Here is a 14,950-nt window from a genome sequence, read left to right as displayed (position 1 = left end):
CGTTGCTGCAATGTTTTCTCTGTCTCTGCTTGATTCTAGTCTCTCTGTAATGGTTGTGGTTTATAAATACATTTTACACATTTATTTCCTTTATTAAGAAAAACTAACAACCCCTTCAACCTCAAAAATTATTATAAATTTTTTTTTCTTCACAAATGTCAATTTTAAACAAGCACATTACCCAACACTCAGTACATTGCAAATTCAAAATAAATATTCCAGGCTATTTAATACATAAAAAAATGCATTAATCCCAGATATGGAAAAAAGCAACAACGTTTACAGCCACATTACTTCTATAAGGAGTTTACTTTAAAGTAATATAGCAACAGGATATATTATCCTAGAGTTATCCTAGATATCAAAGTATCTTAAATGTAAAAAAAAAAAAAAAAATCAAAATGATGGTTTAAATGTTAGTCTATTTTTTTTTTTTTTTTTAGTTTGGTGCAACAAATTAGATAAACCTTGACTTAATCTAGATTGAAACTTAATCCGTATTGGTGCAATAGATCCTTAATCTTTAGTTTGTTTTAAACCGATGGAAAATCAGTGTATAACGTTACATAATTTATTGAATACAAATAATAGATAAATACTGCAGATTGAAAGTAGCCTACAAGTTTGATTGTGCTGGATATTTTCTGTACATTATTTTAAATAAATGAGACCTGCACATTTTGACTAATAAATTTCTATGACTTTTGTAGATGTTTATGATCACTGTAGAAGTATTTGAAAATATTATTTTTTTAAATGAATGTTTGAAAGCAACTCAATGAAGGTTTTGACTTTCTGGGCCTCCATATATCAGAGCATAAACAGAGAAATTTACAATCACTGTAAAAATGTCCATTATTTTCATGACCTTCACAGTGGACTTCCCTTTCTGCTCACCTCATCCCTGCTCTATCGCTATATAGCAATAAATCACTATTCATCATTCTCCCTGTGTCTGCATCTGTAACACGCATAACAGATGAAAATAATCTCATTTGAACAGATACTGTCTGGAAAAAAGTTACAAAAGCTGTGACTGGACTACTTATTAATCCCTTAAGGATGCATATTAGTATCTTAAAGGTATATATTAGTACTTAAATGAAAAAAAAAATGTTTTTATAACTTACCAATAAGACTGCACCAGCACAAACAGAATAAAACGCATGTGAAAAACGTGTGAAACATTTTCTCCAGTAGTTCAGAAACTCTCTGCTGGAAACACTCAGTCTATATGTGTGTATCCTCCCACGACACAGTTTAACCCTCCTAGTTTCACTCTCTGCATTTGCATATGATATTTATTATAGTTCTTCAAGCCTTCTTATGAAAAAAAATAAATACAAAGTTAAAAGCGTGCATGATCTCATAGTGGCAGTTTTACTGGCGTTCGTATTCTGAGTCAAACTGAAACCTGTTGCGGTTTTGTTTTTTTTGGTGGACAAACATCATGTGCATGAGAGAGTGGACATTTAGTGTGTGTGTGTGTGTGTGTGTGTGTATGTGTGTGTTTGTAGGTGAAGAGTTCCTTCCTGTCCTGCTTCTATATGAACAGCTTTAAACTTTAATCTACAGAAACATGATGAGAAACTGTTGACAGAAAAACAATAGAAATACAATGATGATATTTAACACTGTCATTCACAAGTTTAGTCTATAAAAGTTATTTATTCTTTTGTTTTTTTTAATTAATAATTTTATATCATCTTAGTAAAAAAACACTTCCACATTCTAGAGATTGTACTGTGATGCTTAGACATCAGGATGTGTGTTGATTGTTCATTATGTTGTTGAAGATCATGAGACTTATGTATGTTTGTCTGAGAATGAAAGTGTGAATCAATGATGTTCTTCTTCTGCTGTTTGTTTGCATGTGTTTCATTTACAGACTGAAGCTGATCATCAGACTGGATCTCTGACCATCAAACACCAGAAACTCAGACTCTGGAGTTTATAAAATCACAACATAAAGAGCTTCCGTGTTCCTGTTGTAAGTAAGTGTAATTTAGTCATTCCATGCATTTTTCTTTAAGGAATGTTAATAAAATGTAGTATTTTGAAATCAACCTCAATAATAAATTCAGATTAATGCTGCCTTTCCCAAAACAATTTTCACTCAGAAATTGCTACATTCCACATATAGTTACTAATAATTGGTGAGTAACACATTGAATAAAATGTGAAATTAGAAATGACAGAAATAGAATTTCCTTTTAATCATAATCTTTAAAGTGTAGAGCTCACGCCCTAACTCATGTAAATCTAGTGTTGGACGCACATCCTGATTGGTCACACATATCATCACTAAAATAGTGTTTCCTGTTGAGCTCACAGTGATGATGCTGTTCTTCAAAAACACACCGGATGGAGCCATTTATCAGATCAATCAATATCATACAACTGATGATCAATGTAGAAAAGTGTAATTATCAAAGGATTCACCTTTTGACCTTTACTCAAGCCAACTACCAGTTCACCTCAGTCCTTAACAATATGCACCCAGTGTTTAATTACCTGTAATTTTAATATATGTAGCTGTTTTCTGGTTATAGAAGATGCTGTAGCGGTGGGCAGTCATGGCCTAATGGTTAGAGAGTCAGACTGGTAATCCGAGGGTTGTGGGTTTGATTGTGTTCTTAATCAAGGCATCAAACCCGCAATCACTCCCCGGGCGCCACTGCAAAAATGGCAACCCACTGCTCCAGGTCAGGTGTGTGTGTCCACGGTTTGCAGTGTATGTGTGTGTGTGTGTGTTTACTACTCACTGCTTCTAATGTGTGAGTGTGAGCACTTACTTGGATGGGTTACATGCAGAGGACAATCTAAGTATGTGTTACTATACTCTGCCTTCACTTTCATAAATTTGTATGCATACATTATCATCCATTGTGTACGTCTCACCATTTTCACTTACTGGACTATAAACAGGTGAAGAAAATCATCACCATCACTAAGCTTGCGACAACTCTTTCAGTTTTTATCTAAAAACAATTTCCTAAAACTTATGAGTTAGAATATTTTATAAGAGCACGATTATAATCATAACGATGCTGTAAAATTGGACTGAGTTTACCTTTTCGGCATGATGACGTTTAATCTCCTCGACAGCCTCTGTAGTCTCATTTAGCCACTTGTTAGCAACCGCCTTTTTCAAGGTATGAATCAGCTTAAACAATCATGAGTGGGATAATATTGATGTGTTTTATGTCGTAGAATAAAACGTGGAAGTGTCTTGAGCTTGTGTTAACCACAGACCTTATTTCAGCCATTCAATCAAAATCCCATTCAAAAAACCCATTGACTTCGGGACGATGGACCCAGAAGTGCTAAAATGCAATTCGCTTCCGCGTTTTTACCTACAAAGTGACATCATACCTGCACCACTCTGTTGCAGGTTTGAGAACCCAGACTCACATGTAGTGTCATCTTTCATTCTGTGAAACATCACTCTTGTCTTGACGCCAGAATAAAACCGAGTTGGTCTACAGAAACACAATTGCCGGACTCTCAAACAATCTTTTTATTCAGTTTTCTTCCTATAGCTCTCCACCCAGGATCAATATATCTTAAACATTTCCAAACTCTGTGCCAATATTGTTTATCAATTCTTCCATTTGCTTGTTTTGAAAAGTAGAACGAGAGACCCCAACCTATTCATATTAGAGGCTCGCACAGTCGAATGGGCAGAGCAAAAGGCGCTTCATAAAAATCTTACACAAATACCTCACACCTGTTCCGACTTTCTCTCCATACACCAATCAACACGTCCAGCATCCCCAATCTCCCCCGTCTCTGCACTTTGGGTCACTGAAGAGATTGTGTGTTGAGTCTTCCGGAAATCCTGTGCTGTCCAGCATGGCCACAATTTTCACACAGTTCTTCAATAGATCACTGGAGCTGTGCAGTGTCCCTTCCTGCTTCAAATGCTCCACCACCATCCCAATCCCAAAATCACAGGACTGAATGACTACAGACCTGTTGCCTTAACTTAGTAATTTGAAAGACTGGTGCTGGCCCACCTGAAGGACATCACTTGACCCCTGTTGGACTCCTGCAGTTTGATTATCTAGCAAACAGGTCTGTGGATGATGCATTCAACATGGGACATTACATCCTGCAACGCCTGGACAATCCAGGGACTTATGTGAGGATCCGGCTTGTGGACTTCCAAACCTCCAGTCCAAATTACCCCAGCTCTCTGTGCCCTTCTCCATCTGTCAGTTGATCATCACCTTCCTGACCAGACGTCCCGTTTTTCCCGGGACAGTCCCGTATTTCAACTCTAATATTAGTGTCCCGACTTATTATGAAAAAATCATGTTTTGTCCAGAATTTCATCGTTAATATATATTTTCATATATTATAGGTTTCGTTTTCGAAAGGCTACGTGAATATGTATGTTATGTTCAAAACTGTCGTGTAGCGCGCACGACAGAGAGCGAGAGACCTTGCGTGTGTGTGCTAGAATACGCATTAATACGTACTGAAAACCATATGCTTTGTAAAACAAGTTTCACTCTGCTAATTATTTTCAATCATTTCATAGTTGTGTATGTGGGACATTAAAACAGAATATAAAGTAAATCTCAGTTTGATGAAGAAAAGCAAAAGCAAATCCCTAATTTGAACAGCAGCAGTTGATAATGGTCTGAAACATAAATAATTAAGCTGTAAAAATGTTTTAATAACTTACCAAGACAAATCCTGCACAAACAGAACAAAACAAGCATGTGAAACATGTCCTTCAGTAGTTCAGTGTCTGATGTAATAACTCTATATCCGCTGGAAACAGTCAAGCTGTGAATCCTCCCACAACACAGTTTAACCCTTCTAATGCACACACACATGCTCTGCATATTATATATTATTACATATAAACATAATTATTAAGCTCTTATTAAGACTTTACATGTTCTTATTAGCAAAAAAACATTTTTTTATCACTTAACACTGATATAATGGTAGTTGTCTGACTGTGCTATAAGTATAAAAGTAATATTGTGTAAATCTTCCTAAAATTCATGGTAAAATAAAGATTTTTTAAAATGGTTCATAATAATTTAGTTGTAGTGAATGATAAAACATGTAAAATCATCTCTGTTTGCCGTTCATACTAAGGTGAGACACTAACATCTGAGTCAAACTGAAACCTGTGGTGTGATTTCTTCAGAATCATGGTGTGATCTGCTGGATGGACAAACATTGTGTGCAAGAGGCTTTTAGTGCATGTTTGATTACTTAGTTTGTCCCCCAGCTATTATGAACCTTCAAAGAATAGATTGAAGTAAAATGTTGTAATAAATCAGGTTATGACACCAACATTTTAGATACCAGTGAAATTTAATTAAACAAACAATTAAACTATAAGCAATAGCACAAATAAATATACAATACAACAAATATACAAATGAAATAGTCAGTGCTTCTAAGGTACATGTAGGTCTAACGGTAGTTCTCTTTCATCATCTCGTGTTCGAGATCCACCTATGGGAAGGGCATCCGTACCTGACCTCTGCAGAAGCATCCAATTGGCTTTATGCCACAGCTTCACTACTTCCTGAACTTCAGCCAGCCCTTTGTTTCCTGTCTGTCATTATTGGACAAACTGATTAATCCAGGTGTGCCTGGCCTCAGTAACACACCTGGATTAATCAGTTTGTCCAATAATGACAGACAGGAAACAAAGGGCTGGCTGAAGTTCAGGAAGTAGTGAAGCTGTGCATAAAGCCTATTGCACCAAGTCTGGCTAGACAGACAGAAGCGCACAGCCAATGCCAGGTGAGGCCACACCCCCTTACCTACGGGCATATAACAGCTGGGCGCGCCCAATTCCAATTCCTGCTATTCCTCAGTTGACATTCGCTTCTCGCGATCTCTGCATCTCACAGATGCATCTCAAAGATCTCGGTTGATTTTCCTCCTGAAGACACTGCTCACCTCGTGTCTTCAGGAGGACATATCGGCCAGATCAGCCTCCGCCGGACGTGACAGTTGTTTATTTTTCAACTGCTACTGCTTTGCATTCGGAGCCGCCCACGCTCTCGCTATTTACACAGTTTCTCCTCACGGCTGCCCGCCACGGATTTCTCCGATTTCTTTGCTGGTATGTCACTGTCTAAGCCTGCAACCTCTCCAGGGGATAGCCTATCACGGGCCTGCCCGGCCGCGTGTGGTGCCCTTATCACAGCTAAGGATCTTCATCAGCTTTGCGTGGTCTGTTTGGGTCCTAAGCACGCTCGGGAAGCCCTGGAGAACCCGGCAAATTGCAGTTTCTGCCTCATGCTGCCTAGGAAGCTGCTTAAACGCCGTTTTAAGGTGGCAGTGACACAGTGCACCGGGCTCAGCCCTTCTGACTCGGACGGGGGACACGGTGATGACGATGCGCTACCGGGGGCCTCCCGGGGCGCAACGTCTCTCATCTGGGCTGACCAGCCCAATCCCGCCTTCCCCGAGGAGGACATCTTCGAGGACAACCTCGCTCTCGTCCACGAACCGCCGGTTCTGGCGAAGAGGAGGATGCGGCCATTCTTGGAGTTTCAGAGGACGAGGAGGCCATCCCGCCCTCTGGTGTTCCCCAGGCTACCGCCCACGTGGCTCTGCCTCAAGCCATCCTCCTGGAAGTGTGTGAGCGAGCGGCCGCTCGTCTCAACATTGAATGGCCGGCACCACAGAGCGCCACCGACCAGGAGAGGGATATTTATGATGGGAAAGTGCTGGGACCCCCTCCCGGCCCAAGGAAACAACTCTTCCCCATCCTCCCGGCGTGCGCGAAGCACATGAAAAATTATTGGAGCGACCCGCTCGACTTCAGACACGGTCTCACGGGACTCGAGGTTAAGGACATGGCAGCGCACGGTATGGGCGAACCTCCCGCCGTGGAGCCTTCCATCGCCAGGCACCTTAACCCCGCTCAGGGCGGGCTGCTCGCTCCCCCTAAGCCGGTCTTGCCCTACAAGATGGACCGTTTTGCTGCCTCCGTTCACCAGGCAGCTTATAAGTCCTCGGCCGTGGCTGTCAGGGCCCTCACCGTTCTTCGCTCCTCTCCGCCTACCAGGCAGAGATCCTCGAAGAATTAGGGCAACAATTAGAAAAGGGAAACCCTTCTGAAACCCTGTGGAAGGAGATCCTCACGGTGAACGACCTCGTCCTCCGTAACGCTCGTCAGGCTGTCCAAGCTTGCGGGCGCTCCATGGCGCTTTCCGTGGTGGGAGAGCGCGCGCTCTGGCTGAACCTGTCGGGACTCCCTGACAGCGAGAAGCGGCGCATCGCGGGCGCTGCGAGACCTGCGAATCCGAGGGGGGGCATCGAGTCCATGTTCACGGGCCGCGAGCCCTTCGGACTCCCCTCCTCTTCTAGGACCCCCGTCCAAAAGACCCAGGGGGTCCCGCGGATGGGTCAGCTCACCGCCTGTCGAGACTGCCCAGCTCGTGTGTTCAAGAAATGTGTGTTTTCCCCCCACGTTCAGGGGGCCCTTTGTGAGGGAAAGTTTAAGCTCAGTGACACCACACTGCCCACACTCTGTTCCCCTCACTCTCTCAATAAAGGCTTCGGCCCCAGTGTTTGCCCAACACAAAACACACAAAACACAAAAAAATACGAATCAAATGAATTCGTTTCGGAAGGAAAACCTCTCTCCGCAGAGAGAACTCATCTCACTGCAGAGAGAACTCATCTCACTGCAGAGAGAGGAAATCCCTCCGAACCCCTGCATGTCGCCTCTAGTGTGCCCACTAGATGGCGCCATTGCATCACAAATAAACCTGTTGGTCTCACACAGCTCCGCTCTGGCCCGAGCGGGAGCACTCGCGAGTCACGAAGCGGCTTGGCGAACCGTTTCAGCTCCCGAGTGGGTGATGCGTACAGAGAAGAGAACGCCTCTCACATTCTGAAAGATGAAATTTCATCTCTCCTAAACAAGGGAGCGATTCAGGTGGTACCCCCCAATCTGATGAGCCAGGGTTTTTATTCCCGTTATTTTCTGGTCCCGAAAAAATGCGGCTCTCTCCCCCCTATCTTGGACCTTCGAGTGTTGAACAAACATTTGAGAAAATACAATTTCAGAATGCTGACACAAGGCGCACTCGCCCGTGCCCGTGTAACTAGTTTGAATCATATTTTGAACACACTGGCTTAAAAGTACTCCAAGATATTGACAGAAAGGTCAAAAATGTTACAACCATCCCCGATCTCCCCTACTATTGATATTTTGCCTATTTTGATTTCGGATCATTCACCGGTTATCTGTAATATTACTATAGGTGCTAAAACCTCTAAAGTCAATAGATGGCGCTTTAATACTTCATTATTATACGATATCTACTTCCTAGATCAACTTAGACAGGAATTAATTATTTTTTTGGAAATTAATTCCCACTGCCACAATCCACAGATGTTGTGGGAAGTTACAAAATGCTTTTTAAGGGGTAATTGCATTTCATATTCTGCCAAAGTCAAGGCCTCTAGGAATAAACGGTCTGAGGAGCTAGAAAAAAAGATTAAAGATCTAGATCATCAACAGGCTTGTTCTTTTTCTGATGAGCTTAATAATGAGCCTCTGTATCTTTATTGAAAGCAGAATATACTTCTCTATCTATATCCAAAGCTGAGTTTATCATTCATAGAACAAAGCAAAAATACTATTTTAATGCAGATAGGCCTAGTAGATTGCTCGCACTGAAACTCAAAGAGTGCGAATCTAAAGCCAGCATTAATGTTATTAAAACTGACTCTGGTGAAATTACTACGGACCCAAAGGCTGTTAACGATGAGTTTAGATCATTCTACTCTACGTTGTATTCTTCTGAGGTCTGTCTCAACAGAGGAGAATGTAGTGATTTTCTCAGTCACCTGAACCTTACCACTTTACCAATATCTGCTCAAGAATTACTGGATGCTCCTATAACACTGGAGGAACTCCACAATGCAGCTAAATTGTTGCAGAAAGGTAAATCTCCCGGCCCTGATGGAATTCCTCCGGAGCTCTATCTAGCTATCTGGGATATTGTGGGCCCCCTAATTCTGAAGTCCATGAATTATGCCATTGATCATGCACACTTCATAGAGATCAAAATGCTGCCATCATTACCCTGTTACTTAAAAAAGACAAAGATCCACTAAGTTGTTCTAGTTATCGTCCAATATCTCTGATATCAGCCGACGCCAAGATCCTAGCCAAAGCATTGGTTTTAAGATTGGAACCATATATTGATAATCTGATTCATTATGACCAGACTGGCTTCTTGAAGGGCCGTTTAGCATCGGATAACATGCGCCGACTATTACACATTATTGATTACGCTCAGACCACTAATGCTACTTCTGCCATTTTTTCTTTGGACGCTCTCAAAGCATTTGATAGGCTTGAATGGGATTATCTGTGGGTTGTTTTGGAACGTTTTGGATTTCGGCTCCAAGTTCCTGAATATTATACGACTGTTATATAAATGTCCTTCTGCTTCCGTATCAACAGGTTTCTATCAATCACAACCTTTTTCACTTCAAAGAGGTTGTCGGCAAGGTTGTCCCTTGTAACCAATTTTATTTGCACTCTCACTAGAACCTCTCGCACAAGCTCTTAGACAAAGCCAAACATTAACACCTATAACTATTAACAACTCACATCACCACATCTCATTATATGCCGATGACAGTATGCTTTATCTTTCAGACTTAAATACCTCTCTACCAGAAGCTTTGCGTTTGTTCAACTCCTTTAGCACTATGTCTGGTTTTAAAATAAACTGGGATAAGTCATCCTTAATGGCACATAATAGCATTACTAAAGCAGTATCTCTACCTAGTGGCCTTGTCTTTGCTAATTCATGCACCTATCTTGGTATTAAAATTACGGATTCTCTGTTTAGGATTGCTCAGACAAATTTTTCTAGAATCAGTCAGAAAATTAAGCAGGACATACAGAGGTGGGACAACGTTAAAATGTCAATGCAAGCTAGAATTAGCACGGTTAAAATGAACATTTTACCCAGAGTTAACTTTTTATTTTTCATGCTCCCGTGTTTTCCTCCTCCTAAATTTTTCAAAGAAATGAATTCATTAATCTCTAAATTCATCTGGGGTGGTAAGCGTCCTAGAGTCAGCCTTTCAGTATTACAGCGTGCAAAACTGCATGGCGGTCTTGCACTTCCTAATTTAATGCTTTACTACTTTGCTTTCCAAATTAGGGCCATGCATGTCTGGGTGGACACTCACTCCAAAGTACCCTGGAGAAGCATTGAGTCTGACCGTGTTCTTCCCCATAGACTTCAAGATCTGCCTTTTACTGGTGTAGGCTCAAGAAGTTTACATCAGAAGTTCGGAAATATTATCCCAGTCACTTTAAAAGCGTGGTTCAATGCAGAAAAGATTACAGGTAACGTTAAAAAAATCTCACGTCAGTCTCCTCTCTGGAACAATGCCCGCCTATTATCTGGTAATCAACCTTTCATTTACCCTTCCTGGTCCTTAAAAGGTGTTTTCACATTTGGTGATATATTCAATGGCAGTGGATTGCGCGCATTCCAAGATATTCAAGCAGATTATTCTTTGCCAGGTACCTCCTGTTTTATGTACTCGAAGTTAAGATCTGCAATGAAAGCATACGGGGTACCTTGGAATTCCAGCCTAGATGATCACCCATTGTTAAAGTGGTTCAAAAATACTGGGAAAATTCAGGGCACAGTCTCCTTGATTTATAAACGACTACTTGAATGTTCATATAAAACCTTGAAGGTATTAGCTGTGTGGGAGAGAGAACTCTCATGGCTGGGCTATAGCCCTGACTGGAATACAGTTTGGTCAAATCTCTGTCTTGCCTCCAAAAACCCCTCGCACATTCTTATTCATTTCAAAACTATACACAAAATGTATTGTACCCCATACAAGCGATACTTGATGAAACTCTCTTCAAATCCTAATTGCAGTCTGTGCAACAATAACTCTAAAGGTACTTTTTTGCATATGTTTTGGGACTGTACGGTTATATCCAATTTTTGGAAACATGTAGTTCAAGTACTAAAACATATCACAAAGTTGCAGTTTGACCTCGACCCTTGTCTTATGTTGTTGAATGATGATTCTTCATACAACTTTACGTTAGTTCAGAGAAGATTGTTAATGTCTGGTTTCACTGCTGCTAAAAAAACAATTATACAGCAATGGTTCACTCCTGACATGGATCTTAGAAGATTCTGGCTGCTGTCTTTTCATTATATTGCTTGTTTAGAACGCAGCACTGCAAGGATTAATGGGGCTAGAATACAAACGGTTACTCATTGGAGTAGTACAGCCCAAGCTCTAAAAGAATTGTTTTAAATTGATGATGCATTATTCTGTGCTGTAATTGGCTGCCGGGGTTTATTTGTATGTTCCTTTTAAGTTACCCCTCCTTCGTTCAGCGCACATAAACTATTTAGAGCTTTTAACCATTCGGAAAGCTCTGAATCATTTTATGCCTCGCCTGCAGGGACATCCCGTTCTAGTACGGTGCGACAATACCACGGCAGTGGCTTATATCAACCGTCAGGGCGGCATGCGCTCGTCGAAACTCCACGCTCTAGCTTACAAGCTTTTTGTGTGGAGCAGACGGGTTTTCCGCAACTCACGTTCCGGGCATTCTGAACAGAGGCGCGGATCTGCTATCAAGGGGAAACCCAATCTACGGGGATTGGCGTCTTCACCCGCAGATAGTGGAAATGCTATGGATGAGATTCGGACGGGCGAGCGTAGATCTATTCGCCTCGCGCGAAAACTACCATTGTCCTATGTTCTTCTCTCTAAGGGACATGGACGCGCCCCTCGGGGTAGACGCACTGGCCCACCCATGGCCCAGAGTGCTCCTGTATGCTTTTCCTCCCCTGTGCCTGATAATTCCCACACTGGCCAGGGTGAGAGAGCAGGGCCTGTCTCTTATTCTGATAGCACCGAGGTGGCCCAAAGCACCATGGCTGGCGGCGATAATTCCTCTGTTAGGCTATACACCGAGCCGTGGCGCCTTCCCGTTCGCACGGACCTAATAGGGACTTTAAAGGAGAACTCCGGGCAATTTTTAAGTTAATCTTGATCGTTAGACCTTTGTGAGTACTGTCTAAAGAAAAAAAACCGAACCGGATCGGTGCTTGCGACGCGGAGCTGCGACCGCGAATGCCCAGAGCTCCCACTCAGCTAAAACGGCAGTTATGGGTGCATCACATAAAGAGCGTTTTGTGCCTCTTAACAGACACAAAATGCGATTAAAATGTCTGTCCAACATGAACAGGGGCCTTACCTGTGAACAAGATGCGTCTAGCAACTTAGCCATGGTTTAAATTCACCTAAATAGTGTTTTAGACTGCAAGCTGTAGTCTCGCGCTGAAGTCTCGCTCCTCCCACCTGGACTCGCGTGGGAACTCAGTTGTAGCAGGGATAGGTAAATAGTGTCCAGGTGGGAGGAGCGAGACTTCAGCGCGAGACTACAGCTTGCAGTCTAAAACACTATTTAGGTGAATTTAACGTCGCGAAGTAGCAGTTAAAGGGATACTCCACTTTTTTTGGAAATAGGCTCATTTTACAACTCCCCCAGAGTTAAACTGTTGAGTTTTACCGTTTTTGAATCCATTCAGCCGATCTCCGGTTCTGGCGGTACCACTTTTAGCATAGCTTAGCATACATCATTGAAGTGCACAAAACCATTAGCATTTCTCCCAAAAAAATGACCAAAGAGTTTCGATATTTTTCCTATTTAAAACTTGACTCTTCTGTAGTTACATCGTGCACTAAGACCAACGGAAAATGTAAAGTTGCGATTTTCTAGGCTGATATGGCTAGGAACTATACTCTCATTCCTGCGTAATAATCAAGAAACTTTACTGCCGTACCATGAGTGCAGCAGGCGTAATGATATGACGCAGCGCACCCCCCCAGCGCACACACCCCCCCCCCCCCCCCCCCCCCCCTGCCCCGCACAGAGGGAGTCCCAGTGATGGGCTGGCTGGCTGTGTTCATTCCTGTCACCAAACATTTACTTCCCTTTTTGGGTACAGTTTATGTGCCTTGGTGGGTTGGGGTTGCTATCATGTATGTGTCTCATGCATGTTTCATGTCCTGCTTGTCCACAGCAGTTTGGTGTGGCGTCACCTTTGCAGGTTCATGATTAATGGACGTGTCAGGCACCGCCTCCCCGAGGTGACCGTCCTTCTCTGGCTTTCAGAACCTCACTGTGAGTGTATTGGGCAATCGGGGAGCTGTCCATGTCACTCCCATTGGTGGACCTCGAACACGAGATGATGAAAGAGAACAATAGGTTACTATCGTAACCCCGGTTCTCTGAAAATTCTCGTGTTCGAGATCCACCAGCTTTGCCCCGCTTGCCGCACGAGAAGCGAATATACCTACTGAGGAATAGCAGCGCGCCCAGCTGTTATATGCCCGTAGGTAAGGGGGTGTGGCCTCACCTGGCAGTGGCTGCGCGCTTCTGTCTGTCTAGCCAGACTTGGTGCAATTGGATGCTTCTGCAGAGGTCAGGTACGGATGCCCTTCCCATAGGTGGATCTCTCCACTCGATGTTTCAGAGAACCGGGGTTACGATAGTAACCTATTGTTTCCAGGTACAGATATTGAATAAAGTGATCAAATGTAAAATAACACTGCATATAATCTTTATTGTACAAATGGTTGTAATATTGTAATTAAAGGTTAATCCTATTGACAAAATTGGTCCGTGATTGGTTGGAACACTATTTATTTTGGTTTTGAGTGGTGGTTCTACCCGTTTGTTTTTGTGTGCAGATCTCAGAGCCTAGGCTGCCTACAGAGACGCGTTTTTTTTTTTGACAGCCTGCTTATGGGGCGGCCAGCTAGCGGATCGTTAGGAAAGATTAGATGAATGTGATCATTTATTTTGGGCCTGAAATCACTGATACAACCTTTAAGTGATTTCTTTGACATTTGTAGTTTGATTAACATTAAAAACATATGTGTTGTGTCTTTCAAGTCTTCTTGTGCTTGAATGCTTAAATTGGCCAGGCTTGACAGTGACAGTTTCTTCAACTCTCTGGAATGTCTTTCATGCTGACACTCAATGTAAAAGAGGGTGACATCTAGTGGAGAAGACTAGTAACACGATTAACATCAATCAGATATTATGTTCAATGTTTGCAAAAAAAAAAAAAAAAAAAAAGGAAAAAAATAGATTTGTGGCTTTTAATAATATATAGAATATAAAATCAACCACGTGTTAAAAAAAAAAAGTAATAATAAAAACTAGCTATATATTTGTTTTTGCCCAGTCCTATTCGGCATGACATGGAAACTAGAGCTGGTCATATTAGATTAGGATAGTTACGTTTCCATTGTGTAGTCTGTAGTCTTCCTTTCTGCGCTGCACTTGCAGGTGTGCGACTTTAAAGTGGACTTCACTGTTTGCATTGCACTAATATACTTTACATTGAGGTTACAAGTGAAATCTGTAACTTCATTCTATTATGATATATATTACCGGATTGACTTAATTGCTGTTAGAAAACTCTACAATATTCCAAGTATTTTGTTTATTGGAAGCTCATTTATGAAGTAAAGGGAATTAAGTAAAGTATGGATTTCTCACTCATATAGCCAAATGTTCTTGTTCCCATGGGGTTTTTATGTTTTATGTTTTTAACGTTTTGTGCTACTGGTAACACACCTGATTCAACTCATCAGCTCATTTAGAGATTTCATGACCCAAGATAGGTGTGTATGATAAGAAAAACATCCAAAATGTGCAGGTTTGAGAAGCACTTGTAAATTAAGTCAATTGGGTGCATCAAAATAAGTCAACGGGGCCTATATGAAACTTAAATGTATAATTAAACTGTGTAATCTGTATATTTCCCCTTTTTTATCATGTCCTAGTCCTGTATTTCATAAAGTTCATGTACGTGCATCGAAAAACGAATTATAAAAAATACATTGACTCGCCCCGTACCCTTACCAATAT

Source organism: Rhinichthys klamathensis, unplaced genomic scaffold (assembly GCF_029890125.1).
Source record: "Rhinichthys klamathensis goyatoka isolate OS25496 unplaced genomic scaffold, OSU_Roscu_1.1 h1tg000103l_1, whole genome shotgun sequence".
NCBI classification, from domain to species: Eukaryota; Metazoa; Chordata; class Actinopteri; order Cypriniformes; family Leuciscidae; genus Rhinichthys; species Rhinichthys klamathensis.
The sequence above is the reverse complement of the archived record's forward strand: the minus strand, read 5'-3'. Positions refer to the sequence as shown.